General features: G+C 53.2%; 1 protein-coding gene across 1 annotated transcript in view; it reads left to right on the top strand.

The window, feature by feature from the left end:
* The window catches only part of TNS3 (tensin 3), a 227,344-nt gene that overhangs the window by 45,115 nt on the left and 163,298 nt on the right, over nucleotides 1-18,931 (top strand). The window contains exon 3 of the mRNA XM_060157465.1: nucleotides 10,051-10,088. The gene's annotated coding sequence lies outside the window, so the exon portion shown is untranslated. The remainder of the gene's footprint in view (nucleotides 1-10,050; nucleotides 10,089-18,931) is intronic.

Raw genomic sequence — 18,931 nt, 5'->3', positions numbered from 1 at the left:
TCCCTCCCTGTCCTGCAGCTTCCCAGGCCCATAGGGGCCAGCAGGGGTCCCAGATTATCCTTTGGTTCTTAACGGTCTGTTTTATGGCATTTTTAGTGTGTAGTGTGTGAGATGTCAGGGAGGACCAAGGGGCCTGTCGGAATGGTGTGGATGGCACGTGGTTGTGCGTGTACCTGCTTCTGCACCCTCTGGAATTCTGTTGGGGGAGGGCAGCCAGATCTCAGGATCCCACTGGGTGCTGCGCTGCCTGGGGCCGTCTTGGCCCCGAGGATCCTGTGTGTGCCCAACACGGAAGGGCGGGAGGGTGGCAGGGCGGTGACGGTCTGGCCTTGTGCAGTGCCGTCTCGTGACCTGTGTGGCCCACGCTCTCTGCTCCAAGAATCGCTGTGTGGTTACGTTTTATCTCACAATCTAGCCCCATGGAGATCACTTTTTTGACCCACCTAGTTTTCTTTTCCTTGAAGAAAATCATTCACTGACAACGGTCCCGCAGGTGCCCTCTCCGTCAGGGGGGTTCATCTCCACGTCTCATTTCCCCTCAGGGACACTCTGCCACGGTCTCCTGTGCAGGGAAGCCAGGGCAAACACAACGTGACCCCAAGGCGCCCGCGCCCGTGTGTCGCCCCAGCGCTTGGCTGGGACGGTTTGCATGGTTTGGAGGCAGTGGAAACAGATCAGGGGTTGGGCGCGGGTCCCGGGGCAGCTCCTCTCTCACGCTTCCCTTCCTGGTGCGTATGCCCCAGCAGACGTGCCACACTCGCTGTGTGCACACCTGGCCTCTCCTTGTGTTATCTCAAGGCACGTTGCTCTGTTCCGAGCCCTCCAGCCGAGGGGATGTGTACGGACTCTCCCTGAGGGGCCCTGGGTCCATCCCTCGTGGCCGGGTGGTGGCATTTGCTGCCCTGAAGCACGTGGCCGGGACCGCTGGCTCGCAGAGGCCACCTCTGGGGCCTGTGTGGCTTGGGGAAGCCACGTCCTTGGCCCAAGGACTCAGCCGCCTGGACGTGGGCCCCGGAGAGCTGCGCTACTTGGAGAAGTAACCGGGAGCAGGTCTGCGTGAGGGCCAAGGCCCAGGACTTGGTTGGGAGGCCCGCTGACATCAGGGATGCCTGTGTGCCCGGGGCCCCACGTGGGTTCCAGGGCAGGCAGTGGGCGGTGTGGAAGGAAGCCCAGTGGCGGGTGCCCGTGCAGGCATCAAGTCCTGATTTCTGGGTCCTGCATGGAGGCCGTTCCTAATGTGCTGAGTGTCACCCCTTGGGCCCATGTGCATTGAGGGGCTGGGGACTCACCTGTATCACTGTTAGTGAGACGTCTGCCGATTTCTCTTCAGAAAAAGGTTTTCTAGAACTTCGCGCGGCGGAATTTAAACACCTTTGAGAATACTCAATGGAATATCGTATTTATGTACCTAACTGTAATAATTGTGTGAATAAACAGTAGCTACTCTTTTCTGAGAAGGAAAGAACTCTATGTGCCAGGAGTCCTTTAGACGTTACCTTCTTAAATTAAACTGCTGTGTGCGGGAGATGCAAGACTCCATCCCAGGGTGGTTGTGACAGTCTGCCTCTCACGGATGCCATCGTGTGTGAAGTGGGGCTGCTGCTGGACTGGGAGCCCGGCAGAGTCTCTGCGGGTGTAGACGGGGCCTGGCAGGGTCAGTGGTTGGCTCCTGCAGAAGTCGCTGTGGCCCTGGACAGGCCCCTTTCCTGGCCCTCAATTTGGTGACCTTTACAATCTGCTTGTCGAGTAGTTAATGTCTAGGATTTCTTCCTTTTGTCAGTAAGCTATACAGGTACCGTGAAACACTCGGACAGTATAGTCGTTTCCTCTCCCTGTAGTTTAGATGTATGTCATATACATGTGCACGTCGAGGCCGTGCGTGTGTGCTGCCTGTAGACATCACGTGTCTTCTCTCAGTAACCACGCACAAGCTGTGTGAGGTCTCGGCGAAGAGACCCTTCCTTTGGTTCATTTCTGGAGAGGCAGCAGGGCATGGTGGAGGGGAGCATGGATCCTGGAGACAGGCTGCCAGGGTTCCTGCCCTGCCACCCTGTGCTTGAATTCTCTTTTAGAGTCATTGTGAGTAACAGATGAAATGCACGAGGAACACAAAGAACATTGATTGGCTCAAGGAAGTGTCCAGTAGTGTTAGTGATGACGACCGTGTCGACGTTGTTATTCCTGTTGGTCATAGTGACATTGGTGATGGTGGAGAAGAGTTAGGTGTGTCTTCTGTGACTCGGGCTTAATATTTTTACTGTTTTTTTCTAGTTCCTTCCTGACCCTCAAGTCCCTTATTTTCACCTATTAACCTATTTTGCCACAAGTTTTTTATGTGGTTAACTTAGAAGAAAACATTTAATTTTTTTTTTTTTTTTTTTTTTTTTTTGCGGTACACGGGCCTCTCACTGTTGTGGCCTCTCCCGTTGCGGAGCACAGGCTCCGGACGCGCAGGCTCAGCGGGCACGGCTCACAGGCCCAGCCGCTCCGCGGCATGTGGGATCCTCCCGGACCGGGGCACGAACCCGCGTCCCCTGCATCGGCAGGCGGACTCTCAACCACTGCGCCACCAGGGAAGCCCGAAAAAATTTAATTTTTAAGCAGCTGTCGTTTGCACATCGAGGCTCCCTTACCCCTGCTTCTCAAACTGTAGCTACAGGGAAAGCCGCAGATGGCCGGCGAGTGATGGGTTAAGTGTCTGGTGTGGTTTGCCTTCTGCTGCTCAGAACCCCGCTGAAGCGGTTCCTGCTCTGCCCTCCCCACCAGCCAGGGCTTTGAACAGGTGACCTCTTCTCACGGCTCCACCAAGATCCCTCGGGTGGCTTAAGTGGCCCAGTTTCCAATGACGGTCTTGCTCCAGGCCCACACTTGAAGGCACTGGCATGGTGGATCTCGGCGTTCTAGACCTCAGTGGGCGAGTCTTTTCCTGGGTGTCGAGAATTGTGAGTTCTGCGAGATTTGGCCCCATGGGGGAGATGGGTCCAGAGAGGATGCAGTGTCAGATCAAGCCTGGATCTAATAATGGAATAGGAGAGAACAGACTGGAATGGAAAAAAATAAAGAAATGCTTCTCAATCGTAGGGAGGAGCCTGAAGGGAATGAAGGTTGAGAAAAGGAGCGAAACCAGAGGGAAAAGGGCACGGAGGGGGTTTTGTAAGGGATATTTGATAATGACTTTCCCCCTTCAGTTAACGGAACACATGTTAAGCACCTGCTAGAATAAAAAGGTGAAAAAGCTGTGACGTGTGAGGGGGGAGCGCCGAGGCTGAGGGGGGAGTCCTGTCAGGCCGTCACTGTCTACAGTATCCTAAGGGATAACTAGACAAAGCTTAGGGCTGGATGGGCAGGTCGGTAAGTGTGATAGCGCTGCTTTGTGCCAGGTGCTGAATTAGAACCGCAGGACGTGGCGGCAGTGATGACCAACAAGGCAGGGAAAAGGAGCGAGACCAACAAGGCAGGGAAAAGGAGCGAGTGGCCAAGCAGTGAATGTGGCGTTGGGCCCTCTGCCCCCTGCTGTGGGCGTCCGGTCCCCCGTCACATGTAGCTGGTGACTGTGGATGCAGATAAGCTGGGGAGCTTGAGGGCAGAGGCAGGAGAAGCAGAGGTGACGCCCGGGGCTCGTCTCTCTCTTGGTAAATATGTGTAGAGTATTGTATGACAGGCCTGGAAACCCGTGGCCTGGATTCCCAAGGCTCCTGGAGACGTCGGGAGAATAGCAGTTCCAAGACAACGTGGAACAATGTGGGGCGTTTCAGAGCCAGACGCTCTGGGCAGCGGCTGCTGTGGGAGCGGATTCCTCCCCATGACGTTGGAAGCCCCTGTTTGACCAGGGAGCCGAGTGTGGAATGCAGACCCCGGACTTGTGGAGGTGAGGATTCGTGTGTCATTAATTGCAGGAAACTCATGAGAAATGCACCGGGAACATACCCCCTCCCAGGGTGGAGAAAGGCTCCTGATGGGAAGTGCTGAGGGAGCGTCAGGGAGTCTACCCTGGACCTTGGCCTTGAGCTCAACCCACTCTTTCACTTGACTGCTCTCTGCTTTTCGTTTTTGCAAGTCAATGGATGAAAAATGCTGTCTCGCTTTATTAACGTTTTTCATTCCTCTGGTTATCACTGAGGCGCAGCATCTGAAGAAATACAGAAAAGATGTCTGTCATGTTTATTTAGTAAACTAGCCTTTCAAGTCCTTGGCTCATTTAAAAACTTAGATAATTTTTCTTCTTGATTTCTAAGAATTCATTATATTATAATATTAATCTTTCTATCATTAAATTAGGTAGGACTTCTGCGGATTTTTGATGGATTTTGACCTACAGAAATGTCAGTTCCTTACCAATTCCAACTTACGTATTGCAAACATTGCGAGCAGTTGCTTGCCTAATTTTGTTTGTGGAGTGTTTGTCATGTGACAGTTTTAAGGTTCCGCTTATTCAAATCTACCCGTCATTTCATTTCATTTCTGTTTTTGTTCCTATTTAAGAATGCCTTCCCTTCTCTATGGTCATAACGATGTTCTACCGTACTTTATTCTAATATCCATTTCTGCTTTTCCAGTTCTCATCCAGTTTCACAATTTCATGGTTGATTCATCTGGAATTCATGTTATTTAGGTTATTTTTCATGAGCAAGCTGGTTTTTCCAGCATGATTTATTGTGTAGCTCGTCCTTTTGTAACTGAGTATGACGATGTCTTTCCCCTATGCCGCGTTCTCACATGAGGACCAGACCATTGCACATGTCTGTTTTTACAGAGTTTGTACTGTACATAGTTTTATATCTTTTCACCTTGCCTGTTATAAGCATTGTCACATATTAGCTCTTTAGAAGTTATGATTTTTCAATACTACTCAATATTTTATTTGTGGATATAAATTTTCTTCTTTATTGCTTCAGTAACTTCTATTTTCATGGCAGAAACGAGTCTTTGATACCCCTTTGTCCTACTCCTCATTACGTACAATGAGAAGAGTGGCATTGTTTTGCATCTATACATATGACACATGCTTTGTGTGACCTAAGAGGCTGGATCTTCCTAGCTGTGTCTGCATTCAGTGTTTTTCCCCACGGTATCAGTTAAAGTTCTTCAGCAAAAAAGAACCAACAGGATGTATATGGAGAAGGAAATTTACTGTAAGGAATTGGTCCACACAGTATGGAGGCTAAGTCCCACCTGTAGTCGGCAAGCTGTGACCCAGGACAGCCACTGTGTAGTTCCTGTCTGAGTCCTAGTCCAAAGACAGGAGAAGACCGATGTACCAGCTTGAAGACAGTCAGGTAGGGAGAAAGAATTCTTTCTTACTCCCCCTTTTATTCTGTTCAGACCCTCAGTGGATTGGATGAAGCCCACCACATTGGGGGGGACAGTCAGCTTCACTCAGTCTGCAATTCCCAATATTTTCCTTATCCAGAAACACCCTCCCAGACACACCCAGAATAATGTTTAAGCAAATATCTGGGCATCGTGTGGCTTAGTGAAGTTGACACAAAATTATCCATCAAAAAACATGGACAAAACATTGTTTTGGTTGAAGTATTTGAAGAAAATCCAGCTCTATACAGATACGTATTTGGAAAAGAAAGCATGTTCTCTTTTGATATTACACCAAAAATCAAATGATAGTTTCTTGAAGTTTAGTTTCCAAAGAAGACATGTAAGTGGCCAACAGGTACATGCAGAGGTGCTTTACATCACTAATGCAGATCAAAACCATGATGAGATAACACCTCGCGCCCGTCAGAATGGCTGTCATCAAAAAGACAAGAAAAAACAGGCTTTGGCGAGGATGGAGAGAAAAGGGAACCCTCATACCCTGGTGGTGGGAATGTAAATTGGTTCCGCCACTGTGGAAAACAGTATGGAGGTTCCTCAAAAAGTGAAAAATAGAATTACCATATGATCCAGCAATTCCACTCCTGGGTATATATCCAGAGGAAACAAAATCAGTATCTTGAAGAGATGTCTGCACTCCCGTGCTGATTGCAGCGTTATTTACCATAGCCAAGACATGGAAACAACCTAAGTGTCCATCAGTGCACGACTGGATAATGAAAATGTGGTGGGTGTGTGTATGTGTGTGCGTATAATGAAATATTCAGGTATAATGCATGGGCCTTGAGGGCATTATGCTAAGTCAGACAGAGAAAGATAAATACTGTATGGTATCATTTATATGTGGAATCTGAAAAAAAGGAAAACTCAAAGAAACAGAGAGTAGGATAGCGGTTGCCAGGGACGGGGGGCTGGAGAAATGGAGAGGTGTTGGTCGAAGGGTACAAACTTCCAGTCATAAGGCGAATTGGTTCTGGGGTGTCATGTACAGCGTGGTGCCCGTAGTTAACACCACTGTTCTGTGTACTTGCACGCTGCTGAGAGTGTAGACCTTAAGTGTTCTCACCACACACACAAGATGGTAACTATGTGAGGTGATGGATGTGTTAATTGACTTGACTGTGTGTTGCACAGTGTGTATGTATATCAAACCATCATATTGTACACTTTAAATACATACAACTTTGTCAATTATACCTCAGTAAAGCTGAGAAAAAACCAACGAAGTAGGAGCTGCCAGTGGCTGGCTCCTGAGAAAAGGGGTAGAGGAGAAGCTGACGGTCAGAGTAAACGTGTACATTTTGTCTTTTCATGTACGTTTTGGCCTCTGCAGTTAGGGGGGGTGCATTCTGTTGGGGAAGTTCTGGTGCCTTCCGGGGCCTTCCTTTATCCTGGGGGCTGTGCTGCACAGAGGGGCAGTCGGGTGAAGAGGCTCCCGCCCTGTATGGTCCTGCCGGGCACTGGCTTCTGAAAGCGGACCCGGAACAGAGAAGGGTCGTACGCCGTTGTCCAGGGAATGACACCTCAGGTCTCATCCATGAGCTCCAGGCTCCCATCAGGAATTAGGCAGAAGATCTGTAGCGCCTTTGTGGGATATGGTGACATTTGGTGGTGGCTGTGGGATGAGAGCTGTGATCAGACTGTCCATGGTGGGCGCTCAGTCTGTTAGCCTCTGTCCCTCCTGTCATGTCGCTGTTCCAAGAAGCTGGAGGTACACAACAGATGATACCTTCCCTGGATGAGCTTGGCCTGGTCAGGAGATATGGACGCACAGAAACTACTTTGAAATGATGCACGATGGGATGGGTGCTGGAGGGAGAAATGTGGCCAGGGCTCCCGCAACCCTGTCAGGCACGTAGCCTTGCCTGGCGGGGCAGGGTGGAGGGAGGGAGGGCTTCCTGGAGGAGGCGGCGGCACTCGCAGTCTGAGGAGGGTGTGTCCGAGGTGCTGGAGCCGGGGAGGCTGGGAGTGCTGGATGTCGCATCTGTGCTGAGGAGCTGCCCTTGCTACTGTGGGCAACAGGATTGGAAACCGGGTCTGGACGCTGTTCCCGTCAGTGTTTATAATATGTTGGAAAGGCAGTGTGTGGCGGGGTGAAAAGTGGGGGCAGATACGGGCTGGAGTGCCAGCCTGCATAGGCCCTGCTGGGTCCTGGCACTTGCCCAGTTTCTCTCTGACGGTGGTCCCGAGGATTGAAGGCAAGGAACACGCGGGAAGCATTTCGCTTGGGGTCGCCCACAGCTCCCACAAGCTGAGGGTGAATTGCTACTCCGAGGAAAACCTGAGGGGCCATCCACGCTGCTGGCATTTGGGTGGAAAGTTCATAATACCGTGGGGTCACCTGATTACATCCCAGGAACGGTGGGTTCACCTCTCAGGACCCCCGCCTTAGCGCGCGGGTGGTTTATGCAATTCACTATGATCAGTTAAGCTTTGTGAATGTGATGATTTGCCCTATAACGGCCTGAGGCTCTCTCGTGGCCCAGTGGGCCGTCCACCATGAATGTGTCACACCCCTGTCATCCTGCTTTCCACCGACCACAGCCCTTTTTGGGTTGAATTGGTTTGTCGATCTGCTGCTGCATAAGCAGTTACCACCAAAGTTAGTGACTTACCGTGACAATAGGTTCTCTTCTCACTGCTTCTGTGGATCAGGAATTTGGGAGTCACGTGGGCCGGCAGCGCTGGCTCAGGATCCCTTAAGAGGCTGCCTCATCTGAAAGCTCTCCCGAGGCCGGAGGACCCACTTCCCAGGTGACTCCCTCGCACGCACGGCTGGCTGGCAGGGTGGAGCTGCCTGCTGGCGGGAGGTCTCAGTTCCTTCAGGTGGGCCACCTCCCCAGGGCTGCCTCAACGCCTCACAGCGTGGGCCAGGCTCCCCTCAGAGGGGCGATCCGGGAGACCAGGGCGGAGGTCACTCGCCATGCCCTGTGCCATCCTGCCTCGGCGCACGACCAGCTCTGTCACTGTGAGGGGACTGCGCGGGGTCACAGGTGCCAGGAGGATCCCTGAGGCCATCTCCCGGCTGACAGCCGCGGGAGGTCGTGCTCCTGTCCTGCCTGCTGAGTGGACAGGCCTGCCCTATCCAGCGTGTGTGGACAGAGCTTCCTTTGGGGCAGGGGGAAGTCTTCACCTGCATTTCTGCTAATTTTCACTTTCCCAAAGGCCAAAGGGCCCCTCAACTGCCTTTCTCTCTATCTCAGTCCTTCCGGCTGGCCTCTGGCCCCTGGCTGTCCTCTGTCTGAGATTTTAATCTGGTGTGAAAGCCTCTTTTATTCCCATGGCCAGCTTATCTCAATTAGAAAATCACTCATCGCCTTTGCGGGGGGGAAGGGGGGACCCGTTAGAAAATGTAGAATAAATATTTGTTTTTGTGAATAATTTCACAAACCTCAGATGCACAGAGAGAGTTCAAAAAATAGGTCTTGCAAAGATAATAACCCTGGCTCTTCCCTGCTGGAGTTCCAGGGACCAACCCCAGGCACGAGCTGTTTTTGTTACTTTGTTGTACCCTCATTCGGGCCCAGGTAGACTACGAGTTCCGGCTTTCTGTCCTCAGCTCATACACAAGAGAGGGGGAAGATACGGTGTGTGTGGGGGGGGGGGTTGGTGAAAAGTTTGGGCCTCGAAGCGCTAACCAGGATTTTGGGCCCGTCTCCTGCCCTCCAAGGCCTTATTCTTCCAGGACCACACACTTCTATACGTTGACATTGTGCTTTGCAGTTTCAAAGCAGCGTCCCGTGAACGATTCTGTTTTGGCATCACGATAACCCTGGGAGAGGAAAGAGGCCCAGAGAGGTCACTGGTCCTGCCTAGAGCAGCCCAGCTGGACAGGGCCAGGAAGCCCCCAGGTCCCGTGCCCCTAAGCCCAGGTCCCTGTTCCCCATCTCACAGCTGCCCCACGGGTTCACCAGATGGATGCCCGCTTGGAGCCCACATGGGAGCTTGCACTGGGCTTATCTGGTGCAGTGGCTTCATTCTGTGCTGTCTCGCTGTCCTGCTGCCTCTGCCTGGAAGCATCGGCAGGCAGGCCCCCGTGCCCCGAGCCACCGCGGTGCGGGTGAAGCCTTTCATGTCCTGTCAGCACAGCTGCAGCCTCTGGACGGCGGGCCTGTGAAATCCACATTGGTTCCGGCTCTATCTGCATTGTTAGGGCCTCCGAACCAACACATGCCTCTCTCAGTCCACACAATGGCCTGGGTTGAAGGATCCCCCGCAGGAATTCAGACGTGGATTTGTTCTGACAGTCAGTTCTTAAGTTGTCCGGAAGTGGAAGGAGCGTGGAACTCAAATGTCCAATTTCTGACTAATTTAAAGGCGCCAGTCCTGAGTCTTCTGGGGCACTTTCAAGTTTCTCTCCTTTCTTCAGGGAGAAGCTGTGATTTCCAGCCAAACACGGATGCTTTCTACTGCTCAGGTTCACCGCCTTCCTCCTGCAAGGCCCTGATTTGGCCGCCTGAACCCCTGGAAAAGCCAGTGTGTTTGTAACTGCTCCCCAGCGTCCCCACCTGCGCCCTCTGGGCCGTCGCTGACGCTGCAGAGGGTGGCTGGGTTTTTGGACGCCGTGTCCATCCATCCCACACTCCGTTGAACTCGGCGTCGTGTCTAAGTGAAAAACCTCCCTCAGTCCGGACGTTCTCCAAGGACTGAGAATTTGGAGATGCAGAAAGTACTGAGAGACTGCTCAGCACACACACATTCTTTCTCCTTCTCTTGCAGCCTGCAAGTACTCCTGCCACAAGAAATGTGAAGCCAAGGTAAGTGTTGCATTGCTCTCCCATGGGGCTCCTGGAGCCGAATTGGCCCGCGTTGAATGATGTACATGGGAGGGGACTGCTCTGGACCGTGGCCTCAGAAACGGAGCGCTTAAGAAACGGCTGCTAGATGCTTTTCGATAGGGTGTATAGTTTTCATCTGAAGAATAAACTGAGGAGCTATGAAATCCATGTTTTTAATTATAGAAAAATAGCTCTTAAGAATTTGGTTTCAGATAAGAATTCGGTAATTTTGTCCTGGCCATCTCACGGGCCTTTCTCCACAACAAATGATCCCTTCTTTCCAATCACATCGACGTACTGCCTTTTTTTAGTGGCAGAGAGGGGGTGGGGATAGGGGTGAGGGCACATGCCTGGCCTTGAGAATTTTTCTGGCTTCTTTTCTGAGGGTAGTTCATAGATGGGCTGGGGTTTTCAGGCTGTCACGGACGTCTGGGGACCCTGAATCGCGGAGTCCTGCGTTCCCCGGTAGGGTGGCCTTACAAAGTGCTTGAGGCCTGGGTGTGCTGGGTTGGGTGTAAGGCTTTGATTAGTGGGGAACGAGGAGGCCTGGAAATGGCATATGGAAGCTGCAGGCACCCCTAGACGGGGCCCTGGTTTTCTACGCAGGTCCAGGTGTCTGCACCTCTCACGCTTTCCAGGTACGATGTTACCTTCAGTGGAGCCAGGGCCCACGCGTCGCTCCTTGCTGACTGGCCGGTCCCACCTTTGTGGGACCCCCTCAGGTGCCCTGCAGGCTGCCCCTGGTGGGTGGAGGTCCAGGGAGATGGGGTTTTAGAGAGTCTTGGGATTTTGTTGCTGCTCTGGACCTCACGGCTCAGCCTCTCCTGAGAATTTTCGACTGGTCCTTGGGCCAGTGTGCTGGAACGTGTGCTGGACGCGGGCTTCGTGGAACTGTGGGCTGGCTTCACGTGCGTGCGTTCTCCCTGTGAGGACCAGGATCCTGCTTTCCTCCACCGTCCCCACGATCCACACAGGCGCGCACGTGAAGTCACACACATGCACACGCTTCACGTTCATACGGGCACTCACACACAGTCCACACTCACACGTGCCCACATACACGCACACACACACACACATCACACACATGCACGCAGTTTACCCGCACGGGCACACGCACACACAGATGCACACGCACAAAGCTAGAGAAATTACAGGTGGGTCTAGCCCTGCTTTTTTTTTCAAGAAAGAGATTCAATGACTTTGCTTATTAAACTTCTCATCATGGAGCATTTGGGACACGTGCAGAAGTGGCTAGGCTATAGGATGGAGCTCTGCGCTGCACTGTTATCCAGCCCCCAAGCCGGCAGCGCCCTTGCCCACGTCTCTTCCGAGGTGTCACGTGATGTGTGTCTTAGTCGTCTCAGGATCAGGCCACGCGGCGGAGCTCTGGGACATTTCTGCTGTCACTTGCGGTCTCACTGTGGAGAAGGCTTCGCCTTTCTGTCCAAGGCCAGGCATTCTTACTCACACTGACCTTTGGGCAGGACTGATTTCTGACCTTGGTTTTTCTAGGTCTGCTTTGCCCACAAATTGCTTGTCTTTCCAGTGTGCTGTGTACTTTAAACCTAAGTGACTGTGTCAGAGCAGAGATTCCTGCATGCAGTGGAGGTGGGGAAGATGCCACTTTGGGGAATACTTCGGATTTCCCAGAGGGTTTTCCCCCGTCTGCCTGCCGAGGGTTTGGACGCGCCCCCAGCCCCCGAGGGTCCCAGTTGCAGCAAGCCTTGTCCTGCGGAGCTCGTGCCTCGTCACCCCGGTGGGGCGGACGGTGGGGAGAGCCACTGCCAGAGCCTTGCTTGTCCCGTGTCATGCTGCACGTGTGAGTGTGCGTCGTGTGCACGGGCCTCCTCCCGTGACACTCTGCCTGGCCCGGCCATTCTTGACCCGCAGCTGCAGACTGAGCCCTGCTGCCCTTGGCAGTGTTTCTCAAAGGGGGCCCTGTGCCAGCTACTTAGGGGATTGAATTCTTTGGTTCAACGAATATTCCAGAAGTCTTAACTATCACTGATTATGGCATTTCTAGCCACAGTAATTGGCAGTTTGCTAGGGATAGATAAGCTTTTATTCTTATTAGATCATGGTGGAGGGGGAAATGTATCCGTAGTCATTTTTTTTTGGATAACGCAGCTTTGAATGGCAGGAGAGAATGCCACTAGCAATAACAAAGACTCTTCTTATTCCAAAACTATAATGCCATTGCTGCTGAGCAGACGAGGGCCGCCCCTGGAGATAAGCACGGGGTTGGGGGTAGGGCAGCTCAGTCTCCCAGGAGCTGAGACGCAGCTCCCGCAGACGGCTGGGTCCTTGATCACCAGACGTCTGTGCCTAACCGTGCGTGCCCGGATTTCTTTGAGACTGAGAAAGCTTACGTGAAGCTTTGGTCAAAAACACAGGCTTTGGCCTAACGTCTGGCCCATCCATCCACTTACTGACTTGGGGATGATATGGGCTGTGGGTCCTCTCTGCGCTGGGAACACCGAAGGCGAGGGCACGGCACGAACCCCGGAGCGTGTTCGTGTGCGTTTAACCCCGCTGGCGTTGTCGTTGCCCTGCTGCTGCCAGGGCCACCATCAGAGGCTCCCAGCCAGGCCCGGGATGTCCTCTTGGTAGAGCAGGAGATGTGGAAGGAGAGGGCCATCCTGCAGAAAAGGGGCTGAGCTATGGACTGGGGGCTCAGGCAGGGAAACGGAGCCTTGTGCTAGGACCGAGGGCATTTTCTTCCTGGCCGTCGGGTAGTATGCCCCCCCCAGGGGAGGCCATGCGGTCCCAGGGGAGGCCATGCGGTCCCAGGGTACACGGAGGCAGAGACCTGGGCTTTCATCCTCCTTGTCTCCTGGAGCAAGTCCGGTTCCCCAGAGCCTCAGTTTTCTTCATGCATAAAATGGGTCAATAATAACTTCTGCAACCCACCTGAAACAGCTTGCTTTTAGCTGTTAACTGTGGTAGTAGTAAGTATTTAAATTTTGAGGAAGCAGAATAATGTACGTATAATTACTGGAAAGTTTGGAATTCTAACTGTCTTGCTCCCTGGGAGGCTGTGCTTGTTCATGGGTGCCACATGAGCTGTTCGGGCAGAGTGACTTGGTTTTTTTTTTTCCTGGTCCCTGGTTGACTCCCTGGCAAGAGAAAAGAGGAAGTAGGAGAAAGAAGGCTGTCTCAGGAAGGCAGATGTTGGTGCGGAGACACTTGGGGGATGGGGGTGCGGCAGAGGGGGTGTTCCTTGAGCTTTGGTGCACTGGCGAGAGCACCGGGCCTCCAGCAGGTTTCCGCGCGTGTGAGGCCCCGCATAGGGGCTGAGCCGGCAGAGCTGGAGCGCACGCGCAGTGTGGACTAGCCCTCTCTGCCCTGAGCTGCCTGCCGCCGGCTCAGAGACTGTCCTCGGACCCCCTGTGTCCCGTCCCTGGCCTGCACAGCACACAGCCCCGGGGCCAGCTGTCCTCTTCTCTTTCTGAGCCTGCCTTGACGGGGCGCCTTGTTGGAGATAAAGACCAGGACTGCAGGTGCTGCCACTTGGTTTCCGGACAGGAGAGGATTCCCGGGCTCGGCTGGCTTCTTCGTCCGTCCACCATGCGGTAGCTCCGCTGCCCACTTCCACCTCCCGCTGCCCACTTCCACCTCCCGCTGCCCACTTCCACCTCCTGTAGAAGCAGAACTCTTTGTCATGGGCTCCTCTCCCTGAAGAGAGACCATGTGAGGCAGGTGTGGCTCTGGGGGACCCCAGGACCCCTGGGGCCTCTCCTGCCTTGGGACCCCTGCAGGATCTGCTGTCGTCACCTCCTCTGCCATGCTGGCCCCTCGGCCCAGTGACCCCAGGTTCTGGCTGTGGCTGATGCAGGAGCCTCAGTGACCTCATCAGACAGGCTGGCTTCAGATGGCATCTCTGTGCCATGGGAAGGACGAGGGCCACAGCCTGCGACTTCCTCGTAGACCACCCTAGACGTCTCTCCTGGGTGTCAACAGCTACCCACTGGCTTCATTCATGAATTTTAACCATTAGCTTACATGTCTGGTCATTAACCTTTGTCTGCAGACAGCTCTCTTCTCCGAGTAATAAGGGCAGCAGCTTCCCCTTTGGGGCCTGCTGTCCCAGGCTTTGTCGGCCAGCCCCTCCCTTCACTGGATGAGCAAACAGAGACCCCCGGTGGTGAAATGACTTACCCACTGTCACCTGGCATCCAGGTGCCAGGGTTCAAGGGTGTTGGGCTTCCAAGTTCAGGTTTTTGCCGCCCCACGTATTTTCGCTCTTCACGGATCAGCCGTGGAGCTGATGTGGGCCTGTGCACCTGGTGCAGCTGCTCTGATGCCTCCAGAGCCCCCCTTGGGAGCTCCAGCCCCCTGGCCAGCTTCCCTGAGACACCCACACGTAGGTATGGGCAAGGCTCCCCCTTGGCTCGGGGGTCGAGTCCTTCCCTGTCCCGCGTCTTCTTTCTCTGCTGTGAAGGATGCCCTGAGGATCCGTGCCCCCTGCCTGCCCCCTCCCACACGGCTTTGCTTACCTCACATCCATGGCATCTTCTGAGACCCCAGCCCTCCCCGGAGACACAGGCGGGAGCAGTTTCCATCAGCCGTGCGGGGCCCGCGCTGACCGGTGTGCGTGGGCACGTCGATGGCCTTGCCGCTGGAGCTCGGCGCGTCCCTGCACAGAGGAGGTGGAGAAGCCAGCCTGCCCGAGCGCTGAGCCCCCAGCCCCGGGGGGCCTGGCACTGCCCCATCTTCATGTCCAAATCCTACTGTGCCTCGAGGCCCCGAGGCCCTTGCTCCCCAGAAGCCCACCAGCCGGCCCCGACCTGGGCGAAGCGCCCCATCCTTCCCGGTTCCAGGGCCGCCTTCTCCCTGCCTGCTCGGTGCCTTCGGGGGCATTTGGGGAAGGAATGGGGGCGGGGAGTTTGTCTTTACCTCCCCACAGGATGTTGGTGATGACCTTTCTTTCCTGGGACACAAATCGTTTCCTGGGAACCAATGACCTGAATTAGTAAAAAGGAAAGAGTGAGAATGTTTTCATAACACTTGCGGTCGGTCGAGCACAGAGCCTTGTGAGGGTCTGTGTGTTCATCGCCCCAGGCCTCCACGTACACAGGCAAGCCTTAGAGTCTCCTGTGAAGCACGATGGCTGACTGTAATCCAGCAGGGTGGTTTGGGGGTGACGTGAGGTCAGAGAGCTAAATATCTAGCCCGTGAGTGGCTTCTGACCTGGGCTCAGAAGGAACAGAAATCAGCTACGGTACTGAGGGATGATCAGTAATGTGCTGAGCCTTTGCTTTTCTATCTTTGATCGTCACAGCCTCCCTTGGAGGGCATCGTGTCCTTTGTCCCAGCCTTACAGGTGACCCTGGAACTTGAAATAGTCACACCACCCGCCCCGGGGATAGGACCTGAGAGCCGTGTCCTACGCCGGCCGGAGCTGCAAACCCTGGCCTGGCCTCTCTGCCCTCTCAGTGAATGTTCACACTTCTCTTCCCTCCTCCCACGCCTTGCCCTAAGGCAAGAGGAGGTTAATTTTCGAACTGCCCAATTCAACAAATTGGGCAGTTGCGCTTCCTGATTTGCTGTCCTTCAGGCCCTGGGCGGGGTGCCCCGGTGTAGCTTGCTGGACCACAGGTCCATCTTGGCCTGCTGTAGGACCACCCAGGGAGGCCAGTCCTGGTAGAGGATTCCAGTTACCCACCCGTGGTGGACAGATGTTGCCTCTGTTTTTTTTTTTATTTTTATTTATTTTTATTTTTATTTTTTTACATCTTTATTGGGGTATAATTGCTTTACAATGGTGTGTTAGTTTCTGCTTTATAGTTGCCTCTGTTTTGATGCTTGGCTGTTGACTTTTGTCTGATTGTTTTTTATTAATAGTAAAATAATAAAATTGAGGGGAAGCTACGAAGAATTTACATACTCTCACAGAACCCCTCTTACCATCAACCTCCACACAGGTGTGGTGCATTTGTTCCAGTCGATGAGCCCCTATCCAGGCGTTACTATTAACTGAAGTCCATTGTTTACATTAGGGTTCACCCTTGGCGTTGTTCATTCTATGGATTTGAACAAACGTATAATGACACGTATCCATCACTACGGTATCACATAGAATAGTTTCACTGCCCTAAAAGTGCTTCCCCTCTTCATCCCTCCTCCCCCATAACCCCAGGCAACTGCTGATCCTTTTACGGTCTCCATAGTTTTGCCTTTTCCAGGATGTTATATACTTGGAAGCATACAGTGCGTAGCCTCTTCAGACTGGCCTCTTTCACTTAGTGAAATCCATGTAAGTTTCCTTCATGTCTTTTCATGGCCTGATAGCTTGTTTCTTTTTAGTGCTGAGTAGCATTGCATTGTCTGGATGTACCAGGGTTTATTTATCCATTCAACCACTGAAGGACATCTCGGTTGCTTCTGTGTCTTGTTTTTTATTTTTGCCCGTTGTCACTGGGGTCAGAAGAGCCATTAAGCCCTGGTAAGTTCTGCACTTCTTCTGGGCATTGTTGTTTCTTTTCCCGTTCAGATCCCTTCCCTGATAGGCTGTCCTCACTGATCCTTGTTTGACTCATTACAACTAGAAGAAAAGTCACCTTACCCATTTCACGCTGCTAAAGGTACATTCACGGCTGTGGTTCTTGCCCCACTGGAAACGGTTACTCTGAGGCCAGAGTTTGGGGAATGGCCTCCATGTACCAGTTCCTACCAGGGGCTTCTGGGTCTGCTTTTCAGCCAGCAAGCCGTATGCAGCTGCTCTAGGAAAGTGCTATTTTATATAAACCTGGCAGTTTTCTTTGTATGGGAATTAATGTTTTTAAATCCCACATAATCTGGGCCTGAACAGCGGCGTTGGTTGTGGGGTCTTTGGGCTTGAAGGTGGCCGGCAGGACGGAGCCACTGTAACGTGGAGAAGCTCATCCCCTGAATAGCACTGCTCCGGGTGGTTTTGGAGCCTCCTTCCTTTCTTTCTTTTTTTTTTTTTTTTTTTTGCGGTACGCGGGCCTCTCACTGTTGTGGCCTCTCCCGTTGCGGAGCACAGGCTCCGGACGCGCAGGCTCAGCGGCCATGGCTCACAGGCCCAGCCGCTCCGCGGCATGTGGGATCCTCCCGGACCGGGGCACGAACCCGTGTCCCCTGCATCGGCAGGCGGACTCTCAACCACTGCGCCACCAGGGAAGCCCATCCTTCCTTGCTTTGGGCACTTCTCTGTGCAGGGCCCTTACCAAACCCTGACGGGCAGCACTGAATAGGCCGGCAGGCACTGTGTTCATTTTACACGGGAGGAAACAAACAGAGGCCGCTGAAGCTGGCGGTGGTGTGTAGCCAGGTGACAGGACCGAGTGGCCGTGTAGTTGACACTCTCACTCCATCACGACTGATTTGCTCTCTAGAGCAGCCTACGTTTAAGCTATATTTATGTAGGATTCACTAGCCCTTTCCCAAAAAAGCCCAGAAGGGAATTATAATCTTCATCTGAAATTTATTTATTTTAAATAAGTCATATAATTTAAAAATAGGCCCTTCTGTTTTCTCGAAATTGTCACTTTTCGTTCCATCATGTAGTGGCTAACAGGGCAGCCTCCACGCATACTTAACTGCACTCACCTGCTGCACATTTGACCTCCTGGCTGGTTACCGAATGGGCAGGGGTCCTCCATCCTGAGCAGGGCGCGGGGAGGGCAGCGGGAGGAAGCCTGGGCCGCTCTGGGTCCAAATGCGCTTTGTTATTTAGACTAGGACCTCTGGGGTGCCCTGGGAACCTACTTTTGAGCCACATCCTTCTCACTCCAGGCCGACTCCCCTGGAGCCAAACCCGAGGTTGGGGGAGCCCCTGGGGCCAGCTGTCACAAATTCTTGCTTGGCGACATCATCTGTGAGGGGAGGGGCGCCTGAGCCTAGGCATTGCTCAAGTTTCCCAGAATACCTTTTGAAATCCTGGGAGCAGGTGTTTTTGTGACTTCATGAGTGGCGGGGCTCCGTGCTTTCTGGGAGGACACTTGATGTTTGCTGAATCCTGCGATCGATCGTGGTGCTCGCACGCTGTGCAGGTTGCCCCTGCCTGCGGTCACAGCTCTGCTCCAGGACCTGACTCAGATCCCAAAGGCAGTTGCAGCAGGGTTTTAGTTTTAATTAATAACACAGTGACTGGAATATGTGTATAGTGTCTCAAGGTGACTTTTGAAGAGCTGCAGTCATTTAAATATGTATATTCGGGAAGGTTCCTTCAAAAACAGCGCTTCCGAAAAAAATAAAAAAATAAAAACAAGCAAAAAAAACCCCAGCGCTTCCTGCACCGTCATCTTCGGCCAGTGCATCTTGTGGTCCTTTCTAGAGAGACCACTTGGGTGAGGCCCCCGTGACAAATTAGCCATTGCCCTGCTTCCCCGTCATCTGTAGGACTTAGCGGGGACGGGAGGAACGATCGCGGTAATGTTTTGGAATGTTTTTAGCGCATTGATCCTAGTTAATTATTGGAGCCGCCTTGCGAAGGGGACTTAGTTACGCAGGAAATGATCAGACACGGTCAGGCAAGCGTGCTCACTGAGGCCGGAGATGGGGCGGGGACAGGCCCCTGCCCAGAGGGCGTCAGGAGCGTGGTACCATCTGACCCACGCAGCTGGGCTCTGATGACAGAGCAGGGGCACCCAGGACTGCAGGGCCCGGCGATCCAAAGCAGACGTCACTCTTGTGATGCGAGTAACCAAGGTGTGTGTGTGTTTGTCCTGGGTCAGACAGCAGGGCGGGAGCCCGGCCGTGGAGGGTGCCTTGTGCGGCCTGGGACACCTCGCAGAGGAAGAGCTGTCCTGGGGCCAGGCTGCTGCGGGCACCTGTCCCTCAAATATAAACAAAAT

The sequence above is a fragment of the Lagenorhynchus albirostris genome, chromosome 8 (genome assembly GCF_949774975.1).
Source record: "Lagenorhynchus albirostris chromosome 8, mLagAlb1.1, whole genome shotgun sequence".
Classification (NCBI taxonomy): domain Eukaryota; kingdom Metazoa; phylum Chordata; class Mammalia; order Artiodactyla; family Delphinidae; genus Lagenorhynchus; species Lagenorhynchus albirostris.
The sequence above is the reverse complement of the archived record's forward strand: the minus strand, read 5'-3'. Positions and strand labels throughout refer to the sequence as shown.